A 12864-nucleotide genomic window follows, 5' to 3' on the forward strand; every position below is an offset into this window, starting at 1 on the left:
TTGACTGCTGCCTGAACAAATATAATAAACTTTCGGCGGCCGAAAGCCCCTTTTCGGTGATTATCATAGTTTCACGCAAATTAGTTATTCATTACTATATTTTTACAGCAATAAACATGTGAATTCAAACCTCATGCAAATTTCACTTTAGTTCTTCCGGGAAGCAAGTATATGTTGAACATCGCAAAAAAAAAAAGAAAATTAAAAACGGCCAGAAATACCTCTAATCTAGGAATTGATGTCCAGTGACGTTAGAATAAAAAAAATAGAACTCTGCGGATTTGGACTGATTGATCGAACGACCGCGATGGCATGAAGACTACAGTATTACAAAAACACATGACGACAAAGTTATGATGGCCTGACAACTGCATTTGTACAATTTTATGATTACGAGTGTAGGGCGTCGATGGCTTGACGTCGACTTTATTACGAAGCCTCTAGGAAGAAGGTGGCGTGACTACGACGGCATCACGCCGGCGATGAGGCAGCGAATGCGCGGCGAATATCAACGGTATCACGACGATTTTATGACGAGAGTCACTTGATGAAGTCGGAACGACGAAAGCATCATACTACAAGCGTACATATACTGGCGCAAGCTATTACACTACTAGGGACTTTGCGTTAGCGTTGACGGTGCGACGATGACGACATGACGAAGGTCTGATAACGGAGATGAAGTGACGACGTCTTAATGACAGTGATGGCATCAGGATCACGAGCACACACAAAGTGACCCGATCTGACAGGAAAGTTGTGCCACTAGGTAAGCATTAACAGATCGATCGATCTATAGATAGATAGATAGATAGATAGATAGATAGATAGATAGATAGATAGATAGATAGATAGATAGATAGATAGATAGATAGATAGATAGATAGATAGATAGATAGATAGATAGATAGATAGATAGATAGATTCAAAACGTCCGAAGGAGGAAAAGAATGTTATTCGCGCGAAAACATACACTATCTTATTGTTGTAAGCGATGACTTGTCATCGCAGTGGCATGACTCGGCACACAGATGCTATGCCGTAGCTAAGGTGCACGAGTGGCTCGAAGCGACCATCGCAGTGTATGATCAGGTCACATCCATGTGTGATGCAGCTGCAATTCAATTGAAAGAATTATTTTTAAGCATCCGCCAAAAGAATATTTTTTGCGCTACTGGACACTAGGAAACTGCCCGCAATATAAACTGGGTCATTGTGAAAGACCAATGGCAATATGACGTAACGTTCTTCAAAACTTATATTCCTTTCCTGCAATCAGCGTTCCACGACTGTTCAAAATTTTTTCGTGCCACCACTACTTCACATGTCTGTCCCGCAACCGCAGAAAAACAACCGCAAAACTGACAGCAAACGTCAGGAAAACCGGTTTGACATTGCCTGTACACACTGAATATGCCTGGTTAGACTGAAGAAATGGAAATAATCATTTCGGATTTTATGGCTTTTTACCATCAGCAATGCGCAATTGCTCCAATGCTTCAGGCTGCGACTTGTCTGTCTCGGGGCGTTACAGAACAGCGAAAACTCATTGCCTGTAAATGACGAGTACGCATTGAACATGTTTAAATCTGCCGGACAAAACTGATCTTTCTTTCTTTCTTTTTTCTAGAACAGAATCCCACAGCATTTTTTCGAAATGACTAGAAGATGATTACCCGTTGATCGCTCTCGCACTTGCTACACGGAGCTTCCCGGGAGAATAAATTGATTTGAAATTATTAATTCGGAAATGAACGTATATTATCATCATCATCAGCCTCGTTACGCCCACTGCAGAGCAAAGGCATCTCCCATACATCTGCAATTACCCCGGTCATGTACTAATTGTGGCTATGTTGTCCCTGCAAACTTAATCTAATCCGCCCACCTAACTTTATGCCATCACCTGCTACGCTTCCCTTCCATTGGAATCCAGTCTGTAACCCTTAATGACCATCGGTTATCTTCCCTCCTCATTAAATATCCTGCCCATGCTCATTTCTTTTTCTTGATTTCAACTAAGATGTCATTACCTCGCGTTTGTTCCCTCACCTAATCTGCTCTTATCCCTTTACGTTACACGTATCATTCTTCTTTCCATAACTCGTTGCGTCGTCCTCGATTTAAGTAGAACCCTTTTCGTAAGCCGCCAGGTTTCTGCCCCGTACGTGAGTACTGCTAAGACACAGCTGTTATACACCGTTCTCCTGAGGGATAATGGCAACCTGCAGTTCATGATCTGAGCATGCCTGCCATACGCACCCCAGCGGATTCTTATTCTTCTGGCTATTTCAGACTCATGATCTGGAACTGCGGTCACTACCTGTCCTAAGTAGATGTATTCCCTTACCACTTCCAGTGCATCGCTACCTGTCGTAAACTGCTGTTCTCTTCCGAGATTGTTAAACATTGCTTTAGTTTTGTGCAGATTAATTTTTAGACCTACCCTTCTGCTTTGCGACTCCAGGTCAGTGAGCATGCATTGCAATTGGTCCCCTGAGTTGCTAAACAAGGTAATATCATCAGCGAATCGCAATTTGCTGAGGTATTCTCCACTAACTTTATCGCCAATCCTTCCCAATCCTGGTCTCTGAATATCTACTGTAAACACGCTGTGAATAGCATTGGAGAGATCGTATCTCCCTGCCCAACGCCTTTCTTTATTGGGATTTTGTTGCTTTCTTTATGGAGGACTCAGATACTTAGATGGAGCCGCTTTAGATATCTTTCAGTATATTTACATACGGCTCGTCTACACCCTGATTCCATAATGCCTCCATCACTGCTGAGGTTTCGACTGAATCAAACACTTTTTCGTAATCAATGAAAGCTATATATAAGGGTTGGTTATATTCTGCAAATTTCTCTATCACCTGATTGATAGTGTGAATATGGTCTATTGTTGAGTAACCTTTACGAAATTCTGCCTGGTCCTTTGCTTCACAGAAGCCTATCGTCGAAAATCTGGTCAGCTGGTCAAGCGCGTCGGCTTTTAAAGACCAGTCGTCGAATGTCCCAGAGTAACCGCTGGGACCCGCGTGTCATCCACAAAGTTCTACGCTATTCGCGTCGCGCCTACATGCAGTCAGATTACGCAAGTTGCGGGGAAACACAGCGGATGGAACCTTCGATAATATTCCAGAAACTTCTTTTACGTGCGGGCGCGTTCTGCGCTGTGCGAGAACATTTGTTAGGTGGTGAGAAGTGGTCGCCCGATAAAGACAAACAAGTACACGTGTCAATATATATATACATATATAGTAAAAGCGTTTATTAGTCACCGGCGTTTGGGACTGACCGTTAGAGCAGGGCACGGACTCGCAGCACGAGCGCCATTCACGAGCACAAGCGCTGAAGAGGACAACCCACTAGAAGGCGCTGGAGCGGTCGACGCACTATATCGTTTCAATCCTTCTCTACAAGTATAATAAACAAATTGCGTGGTAGCATAGCGTTGTCGAGCCCTTTCGAGCCGCACGCGACCTCACTCTGCCAACTACTCTTCGCTGTGGATCCGGTTCAGCTGCATTGTTAGCATTCCGCTCTACGCGGCCACAATTTGCTGTAAGACACCGAACGCTAAGCAAGAAGAATCGGGCCAATAACAGATGCCGGCCCCACCCTCCTCATCAGATAATCTACTGTCACGTCAACGGCCCGGCAACACCAAAACCTTCTCCACTTCTGCATGCTACTCGACTCTGGCCGGCCCATTAAATAACAAAGTCTGTGAAGTAAGGCAATGCTTTTCGCTTTGAAAGCAAACAGGTCTCCTATAAACGAGGGGAGCGTTTCATTGGCCTGTGGAAACAATGCTGTCCGGTAATCGCACGATAGTTGCGTTGACGGTTACGTAAGCTTGACGCCAGATGATTGGAGCAGAGGCAGATTGGAATATTTTTACGCTATAGGGCCCCAGAGGAGGCTACACAATCTTTGAGTTCGCGGAACATCTAGTGTAAACTGTTCTTTTGAAATAATGCAAGTTCTGTCCCCTAAACGGGTAAAGGTGACAATAATTTATGTTCCAAAAGCTGACATTGAAGCTTTCGGTGAGTTGAAGGAGAGTGAATGGGCTTCCGTTCCTGCAAGGTCTGGTATTCGTGGTAGCTGGTGTTGGATTGCAACCAGACCCATACATCACAAGTACAATACCACAGTATACGAGGGTAGCTGTATGGGCTTGGTGGTATGGCATCATCTATTTTGTTGTAGCTCAAGCTGAACGACAGAGACAACAGAACGGCACAGCGGTGTCCTTGTGAAATGTGCCTTTCTGTTGTCCCTGTCCTTCAACATGCGCTACAACAAGATAAAAGATACCACATTATAGTAGGCTACATGAAAATGACGCCGTCGAATTTATCTACATACACAAACCTGCAAACATATTACCTGCCATGGCTGGCCCAACGAGAATTATCGAGGTACATGCGCAGTAAAAATACAGAGTTCTAGAAAGAATTAGGGGCAGCATAAAAGTATAAAGTACATATAAGTGAATAAACACGACATGTTCAATTTAACATAAAGAAAAGTACCATAATTACCACGGATGTTACGAAAATAAGTTTCGTCATTTAATTTCACACTGAAATTTTATTGGCAAGAACAACAAAGATACGGCTAGGCATCATGAACTATACACTTTGCACTATTTGTCTTAGCCTTCAATCAGTTCGAAGAAAGCACTCTAGTATAAGTCGGTGCCTTGCGATGAAAGGAATTGTCGCAAAACCTGCTCCGCCTCAGCAGGGAGCAGGTGCCCATTAGTACCGGATAACATGACGCACTTCCGTTGGCGACCACGTTGTGAGCACAGGTCTCTGTGCCATCATGATTTGTTCACGAATAACCTCGGGCACGCCGGTCTGCTGCTGGTCTTTCTTTTTCGGTGCACTGGACATGCCTTATTCCCCCTCCACTGACGCTGCTGCTGTCGTTGAACCAGCAACGGGCATGGATTCTTATAATGATTGTTTGTTTCAGCTAGTGTAGCATCTTCTCCTTGAAAAACAACATGACGGAACTCACTTTCAGAATGGTCCTCTTACAAAGTAAAGCACGCTGTGGGAAGAAGACATCAAAGGAGCCCTCAATGGTGATTGATGCCTAAACGTCAGTATGAATGACGCCTTTGAATTCGCCTGGGTTATTTTCAGTAGCGATACATGGTGGCTACTTGGAACCATGCATTTATACCAACCGCGCGCGGATGAATATGAACCAGAGATGTCTTTATGCGGTATTGCCGCCAACGCACACGCGTATTATGGCCGAGCAGAGCGCAAGCTGCTTTCGTTTACTGTGTTGCGTCGTTTCTTCTGTTTTGCGTTGTCAAAATGGCTAGTGGTACCCAGTTCAAACAAACATGTTGCATTTTAGGTTGCACAAACACTCATATATGCATTAATATGCTAGGCCTACTTCACTGGTAGACATTTCCGTCCATCTGTCTGTGTGTCTGTAACGCGTGACACGATGCGTTCCGACGTATCCGTGGGGTCCTATGGCGGTATGCCTTGTGACTAGAATGTAGACTGAGATTTATGATTACGACTATATGTAGCGATTGCTGAAGAGGTAGCAAGAGTAATTATGCTTATAGAAATGAAAAGAGATTGTTTACATGAAATTATTTGACCCTAAATAAGACTGCTTAACTAATGAAGCTGAAGGAAGCCTAATGAAGACTAATTATGATGAAATTACTTATGCATTATGAAGGTTATACGCCCTGTTTCCTTTTATTTTCCAACTTTTTCTTGCACTGGTATACGTTTCTTACCAACTTATCGAATTGTTTTTTCTATCGTTCGAATAGAGAGTTGTATGTCGATGATATGTTCCTGGAAGTTTAGGCTGCCCACCTGTATGGTGTTCTTTTTTTGCTACGTTGATATTGCCACAAGATTGCCACTTTTCTGTGCATAGTTAATTCTATGCCCCCTTACTCAACGCCCCATGTAGGAACCTTTTAAGGTCTTTTACGAGTAAATAAAATAAATACAGGTAAATACTCGAGGGCAATTAGGACTAGTAAGCCTAATAAATATGATCTCGGTTCTAATAATCTGCCTATTTAATAAGAGTAATCTAAATAGTCTAATCAAAGTCGCGTATACTCTGCTGGAGTATACAAGCTGAATGAAGATACAGGCGGTTGCACTTTACAAAAACGTAAGCGGCGACGCGCGATGCCGAGACGAACCTCGTTCTCCTCTTCTTCAGCCCCTTGCTGCGTCACAACATGTAGCAATACCCCATCTTCAAAAAAAAAAAAAAAAGAAGAAGGAAAGCTTACGTAGGCTTGACCTGAGAGCGCCGAGATGGTCTAGGAAGAACACATAGGCTATAGCCACAATCACTGTGGTGTGCGATATAGTCACAAGGCACTGATGGACGAGTAACAACAAAACTAACCGAAGCGGCTGAAAACGTCGAATATTAAGAGCTATAGTACGTTTTCAACCGCACAACGTGCACAATCTCAGATTGCGGTTGTCGACGACGGGGAGGCTGGCTCCGTTAGGAAGGACTTCGTAATTCACGTCACTAATTCACTGCAACACGATGTAAGGTTCGAAGTAGCGATACAAAAGCTTCTCGGATGGCCCTTTTCGGCGCACGGGAGTCCAGACCAAAACTTGATCACCAGGTTGGAACTCGACATGTCGACGGCGGAAATTGTAACGGTGCGCATCGATGCTCTGTTGTTGCTTTATGTGCACTCGGGCAAGCTGACGGGCTTCTTCCGCGCGTTGCACGAAAAGTTCGGCATGTTGGGCGAGGTCGAGATGATCGATGTTGTGGCACGGCAGCATAGCTTCTAACATAGTCGGCACTTCACGGCCGTAAACGAGGTAAAACGGAGTGAAGCGTGTTTTTTCTTGCGTAGCAGTATTATAGGCAAGCGTTACGTAAGGGTGTATCTCGTCCCACGTCTTGTGCTGTACGTCTACGTACATAGACAGCATGTCAGTCATCGTTTTGTTCAGTCGTTCGGTCAAGCCGTTTGTCTGCGGACGATAGGCAGTTCTCATTCGATGGGGCGTGCAGCTGAGTATAAAAACGTCTTCAATGAGGTGTGCTGTAAAGGCTTTGCCTCGGTCTGTGATGATGTGCGATAGGGCGCCATGCCGTAGGACGATGCTCTGTATGAAAAACTGGGCAACCTCGGAAGCTGTGCCTTGAGGCAATGCCTTTGTCTTAGCATACCGCGTTAAATAGCACGTGGCGACGATTATCCACCTGTTGCCAGAATATGACCGTGGAAACGGGCCCAGAAGATCCATGCCAACCTGGTCGAAATGTTTGCCAGGTCGGTCAATCAGATTCAGCAATCCCGCAAGGTTCACAGCTGGCGACTTTCGGTACTGGCATTCACGGCAGGCTTGGACATACAGCTTAACACACTCGGGAAGTTTCGGCCAGTAGTAGGATTTGCGCACTCTATCAAGCGTTCGCGTAAAACCGAAATGGCCAGACGGAGGCTCGTCATGACAGCCGAACAAAACTTCGTCTCGGAGGTCTGCTGGAACGACCAAAAGTTAGGTCTTCTTGGTGGCAGCGGAGTTCTTCTTGTACAAGACGCAATTTTGTAAACAAAAACACGATAATCCTCGAGCGATATGCCGGGGTATTGATGGGTTTCGCCCATCCAGATGTTTGAATATAGGTCATAGTGCGTCGTCTGCGCGCTGATGTGTGGACAAATCAGTAACGCTTACGGCCCCAAGGAAAGCGCCCTTATCCTCAATGTCGTGGTTGGTAGTGTCGATAGGGGCGCGCGAAAGTGCGTCAGTGTCTTCATGTATGCGGCCCGACTTGTACACGATGGTTACGTCATACTCCTGCAAACGTAGACTCCACCGTGCCAGTCGTCCAGAAGGGTCCCGGAGATTTGCAAGTCAACATAATGAGTGATGATCAGTTAGGACTTTGAATGGGCGGCCGTAAAGGTAAGGTCGAAATTTGGCAAGCGCCCATACGACAGCGAGACACTCTTTCCCCGTTGTGGTGTATTTCGTCTCTGCACGCGAAAGTGTTAAACTTGCGTAGGCGATCACTCTTTCAAAACCTTCCTGCCGTTGTACCAGCACCGCACCAAGACCAACCTTACTGGCATCTGTATCAACTTCTGTGTCCGCCTGCTCGTCAAAGTGGGCCAAAACTGGTGTTGACACCAGACGTTGCCGAAGCTCGGTGAAAGCAGTCTCTTGCTCTGAGGACCAGACGAACGATACATCGTCCCTCGTTAGGCGAGTCAGCGGCTCCGCCATCTTCGAAAAATTTTCGATGAAACGCCGGTAGTATGCGCAGAGGCCCAGGAAGCGTCGGACACCTTTCTTGTCGGTCGGTGTTGGAAACGAGGCTACAGCGGCTGTTTTCGCGGGATCGGGGCTAACGTCTTTCGCGCTGACCACATGTCCGAGAAACATCATCTCCTTGTAGCTGAAATGACACTTCTGACGCTTAAGGGTGAAGTTAGCCTGTCGGATGGCTTCGAGAACTTGCCGCAGTTGTTTCACGTGGTCGTGAAATGTCGCCGTAAAAACAACCACGTCGTCGAGATTGACGAGGCAGCTTTGCCACTTCAGACCAGCGAGAACGGCGTTCATCATTCGCTGGAAAGTTGCTGGTGCCGAACAGAGACAGAAAGAAAGTACTCTGATTTCGTAAAGGCCATCTGTAGTGACGAAACCAGTTTTTTCGCGGTCTCGTTCATCGACCTCAATTTGCCAGTAACCGCTCTTTAGATCGAGAGACAAAAAATACTTAGCTCGCCGTAACCTGTCTAAAGAGTCATTGATACGTGGTAGTGGGTACACGTCCTTCTTGGTCACATCGTTGAGGCGTCGATAATCAACACACAAACGAAGCGCTCCGTCTTTTTTTTTTTTTTTTTTTTTGTCTAGAACGACCGGGGAGGACCATGGATTGTGCGAAGGCTGAATGACACCATCACCTAGCATCTCCTTGAATTGGGCTTGAATTGCCTCACGTTCTTTCGGCGAGACACGATAAGGCTGTTGTTTAATGGGACGTGCGTCGGCGGCTGTCGTTATTCGGTGCTTCGTGATTCGCGTTTGGCCAACCTTAGTAGCCCGAGCGAAGTACGCGCGGAATTCGTTCAAGAGTTCCTGCAGTGCGCTCTTTTGGTTGTCCGTAAGCTGGGAGTTTAGATCGATGTCTCTGAACGAACTTGTCGTCTGTGTCCACTTCAGAAGCAAAGCACTCGACGATGTCCGTTGATGGTTCGGCGTAGGCGATGGCAGTGCCACAAAAAATGTGCCGATGCTCACAGGCAAAGTTGGTAACGAGGACCGTTGTCTGCCTATCACGAAGTTCCATAAGGCTTCGCGCTACACAAATACCTTGTGCCAGCAACAGACAAATGTTGCCTTCTACAATGGCTTCACCGTCTTGTAGCTCTTCGGACTTGACCGGAACCATAACACTTGCACGCGGCGGAATCGTGATGCTCTCGTTCGAAACGCAAAGTGCGGATCTGTGTCCAATGGCGTCGGTCTGTGTTGCCCGTTGTGTCGAGAAAGTGATGCTGCGCTCGCGGAGGTCAATAATGGCGCGAAATTCCCGGAGAAAGTCCATCCCAAGAATTAAATTGCGGGAACACTCGCGTAGAACCAGACAAGTGGCGAGAAAAGCAGCACCGCGAATTTCTACTCTGGCCGTGCATAAGCCAAGCGGTGTCACGACATGGCCACCTGCCGTACGAAGTGGTGCCCCGTTCCACGGCAACGTAACTTTTTTCGGAACGCTCGCCAGTTTTCCACTAAGAATAGAGTAATCGGCGCCGGTATCTACAAGTTCACTCACGTTTCTGCCGTCGATCAACACAAGTATGTCCAGTGAAATCTTGTTTGCGGAAACTGGTTCTGGCGTCGTCGTGTTTTCGTTGTTCCGTGGTCGGCACGATACGAGGTATTGAGCGCGTCGAGTATCAGAGGCCCCGCCTCGGAAGGTCGCTGACGTCAGTTTTCCCGGCGTGGACTTGGGGATCGCCCTTGCGTCGTCCTCGAGGTGGTATCGCGAGCATGGAAATATCGCCGAGGTGAGGGTGACCGTGACTGCCGCTGCGATGGGCCCGGCCTGCGCTGCTGTTCGAGGAATTATGCGATGTCGGGTGGCCTTTGGCCGAATCTAGGTCGAGGTGAATCGATAGAAAAACCGAGTCGAGTCTGAGTCGTCGGTAGGGGCACTCCCGATACACATGGCCAGCTTCGCCGCAGTGGTAGCACAGCGGTCGTCGATCGGGCCCTCGCCAAACCTCTGATTCCCTCGCGGGTGTTCGGCGATCGTCGAAGTACGGCAGCGGAGTTATCGGAGCGCCTTGCGCCTATTGCAACGGAAATGGCGGCGCCACATAAGTAGGTGCGAAAGCTTGGACAGGGCTCAGTCATGGTTCTGCGTAAGCCTTGCGGCGGGATTCGCTTGGCAGAGGTGGTGCTTCACTGCTGGAAAGAGATGCCTGCAGTGCCTGCTGTACTTCGTTGCGTGCGACGCTGCCGGGGGAGCTGACTGGAGGTGGCGACGTACCGTGGTGCTTCTGCAGCTCGTCGCGAACCACTGAGCGAATCAGCTCGCAAAGCAAGGCGATGTCGCACCCGAACCCTACCGGCGTATCCGGAGTGCAGGCGGCATTTATTTGTCGGTTGTACAAGTTCGACCATTGCTGAAGGGCGTTCTCCATCGCGGTGGCTTCGGCGAGGAACTCCGCAACAGTCTTGGGCGTATTTCGAACAAGACCGCCAAAGAACTGCTCCTTTAAGCCTCTCATCAGATGGCGCACCTTCTCTTCCGACATGCTCGGATCGGCACGCTGAAAGAGACGCGTCATGTCCTCCACGTACATTGTGACGCTCTCGTTGGGCTTTCGAACGCGTGACTGAAGGGCCCGCTCCACTTTTTCCCGGCGATCTGGACTGGAGTAAGTCTCCAGTAGCTTGCGCTGGAACTCAGTCCAGGATGACAGGGCACTTTCGCGGTCCATGAACCACGCCCGAGCACCATCCTGGAGGCTGAAGTAGACGTTCCTGAGTTTGGCGTTGTTGTCCCATTCGTTAAACGCAGTCACGCGCTCGAACTCCACCAGCCAGTCTTCCACGTCTTCAAATGTGTCTCCATGAAAAGCCGTCGGCACTTGGGGGTTCTGCAGCGTTAGGTAAGTCGGTGTCACCCGTTCCGTACAAGTCGCAGTGGTCGCAGTCATCACTTTTTCCTGTAGGTTTCCAAATTCTGTGGCGTGGCCTCGGATTCGCCGGCTTCTGCGGTCAATTGGAGTCAACTCCAACTGTGGGGCGAAATCCTTGCTGCCCAGTGGGGTATCCTGCATAAGTTGAGGGTACCCAGCAAGCTCCACCAAATTGTCGCGTATACCCTGCTGGAGTATACAAGCTGAATGAAGATACAGGCGGTTGCACTTTACGAAAACGTAAGCGGCGACGCGCGATGCCGAGACGAACCTCGTTCTCCTCATCTTCAGTCCCTTGCTGCGCCACACCATGCGGCAATATTTAGGTTACTTTATTTTATTGATTAAGCCTAATTTCAAAAAGATCTAAGTTAATTGATTTTAGTCAATAAATAATAACTGGAAGCTATTATGATGAATTATGCTGAATTCGGATGAATAAATGAGTCATATAGTTGCCTATTTATTAGTTAAAATACTTTACTCAACAACTAACGAAATAGTAATTGTGCTTCATTAGCAAAACTAAAATAAAAATAAAACAAGCAAACGTCCTCATCATAGGAACAGAAGCGTTAGAATTCATCAGAGGTGTGGGTGTGCTAGCTGAGCGACTGGAAGTAATATTTGCGTACAATCTGAAAAGCCCCACGAGGGAGTTTCTGCATTAATTCTCAAACATGGTTAATACATCAGAAGCCATTCTGCTTCATTGCTTGCTATCACTGCCCCACAAGCACAAACGGAGGCAAGTATGCTTATAGCGTTTAACTATAGTTGCACATACATTTTCAGAATTGGTGTATTTTTTTAGTTTCTTGAACACAAACAAAGAAACCGTTGATTCCCAACCCTGTAACGCATAACTTCCCAGCTAGTCGCGTTGTTCTCGTGATCTGGTCAATCATTTGTTTCCGCTGGTATTTATTATCTGTTTCACAATGTAACAATTAGCCAGGTTTACCGCTTTGCTACTGCAAGCTGTTTTTATTCTAATCTCTTGACGTAAGAGGTACGTAGAGTTACGTGGAGTGAGTGTTGGTGTGGCCAAGCCAGCATAAAGAGGGCGGTGCCGGTGTCTGTGATTGGTCCTATTTCCCTTGCTTAGCTTGGGTGGCTGATTGAAAATCACGATGACGTGCAACGGAAGATTAAAAGGCCAGCTAAACTGGAGGCTCAGCAAGTCATCTTCAGCAGCCAATTTTTTTTGTCCACTGCAGAACGAAGGCCTCTCCCTCCGATCTTCAATTATCCCTGTGTTATGCCGAATCACAGTTGCGCCTGCAAATTTTCTAATTTATCCCCTCACGCAATATGCTGCCATCATCGACTGCGCTTCCCTTCTCTTGGCACAAATTCTGTGATTCTAATAGTCTATCGGTTCTCCACCCTGCGCATAACATGGCCTGCTAATGTTTTTCTGCTAATGTCAACTAGAATACCGCCTATCCCCGTTTGCTATCTGATCCATACCGCTTACTTCCTGTTTCTTAACGTTACGCCTAATATTTTCTGCTCCATCGCTCTTTGCGTGGGCGTAACTTTTTGTCGAGCTTCTTTGTTAACCGCATAGTTTCTTCCCCTTATATTAGCAGCGGTAGAATGCAGTGATTGTACACTTTTCTTTCCAACGAGGGTGGTAGGCTCCC

The 12864-nt window shown here is 47.1% G+C and overlaps 1 protein-coding gene across 1 annotated transcript in view; it reads left to right on the forward strand.

The window, feature by feature from the left end:
- LOC126526664 (dermonecrotic toxin SPH-like) overlaps nt 1-12864 on the forward strand; it is a 122964-nt gene that overhangs the window by 66795 nt on the left and 43305 nt on the right. The window lies entirely within an intron of this gene.

Source organism: Dermacentor andersoni, chromosome 8, assembly GCF_023375885.2.
Source record: "Dermacentor andersoni chromosome 8, qqDerAnde1_hic_scaffold, whole genome shotgun sequence".
Taxonomy (NCBI): domain Eukaryota; kingdom Metazoa; phylum Arthropoda; class Arachnida; order Ixodida; family Ixodidae; genus Dermacentor; species Dermacentor andersoni.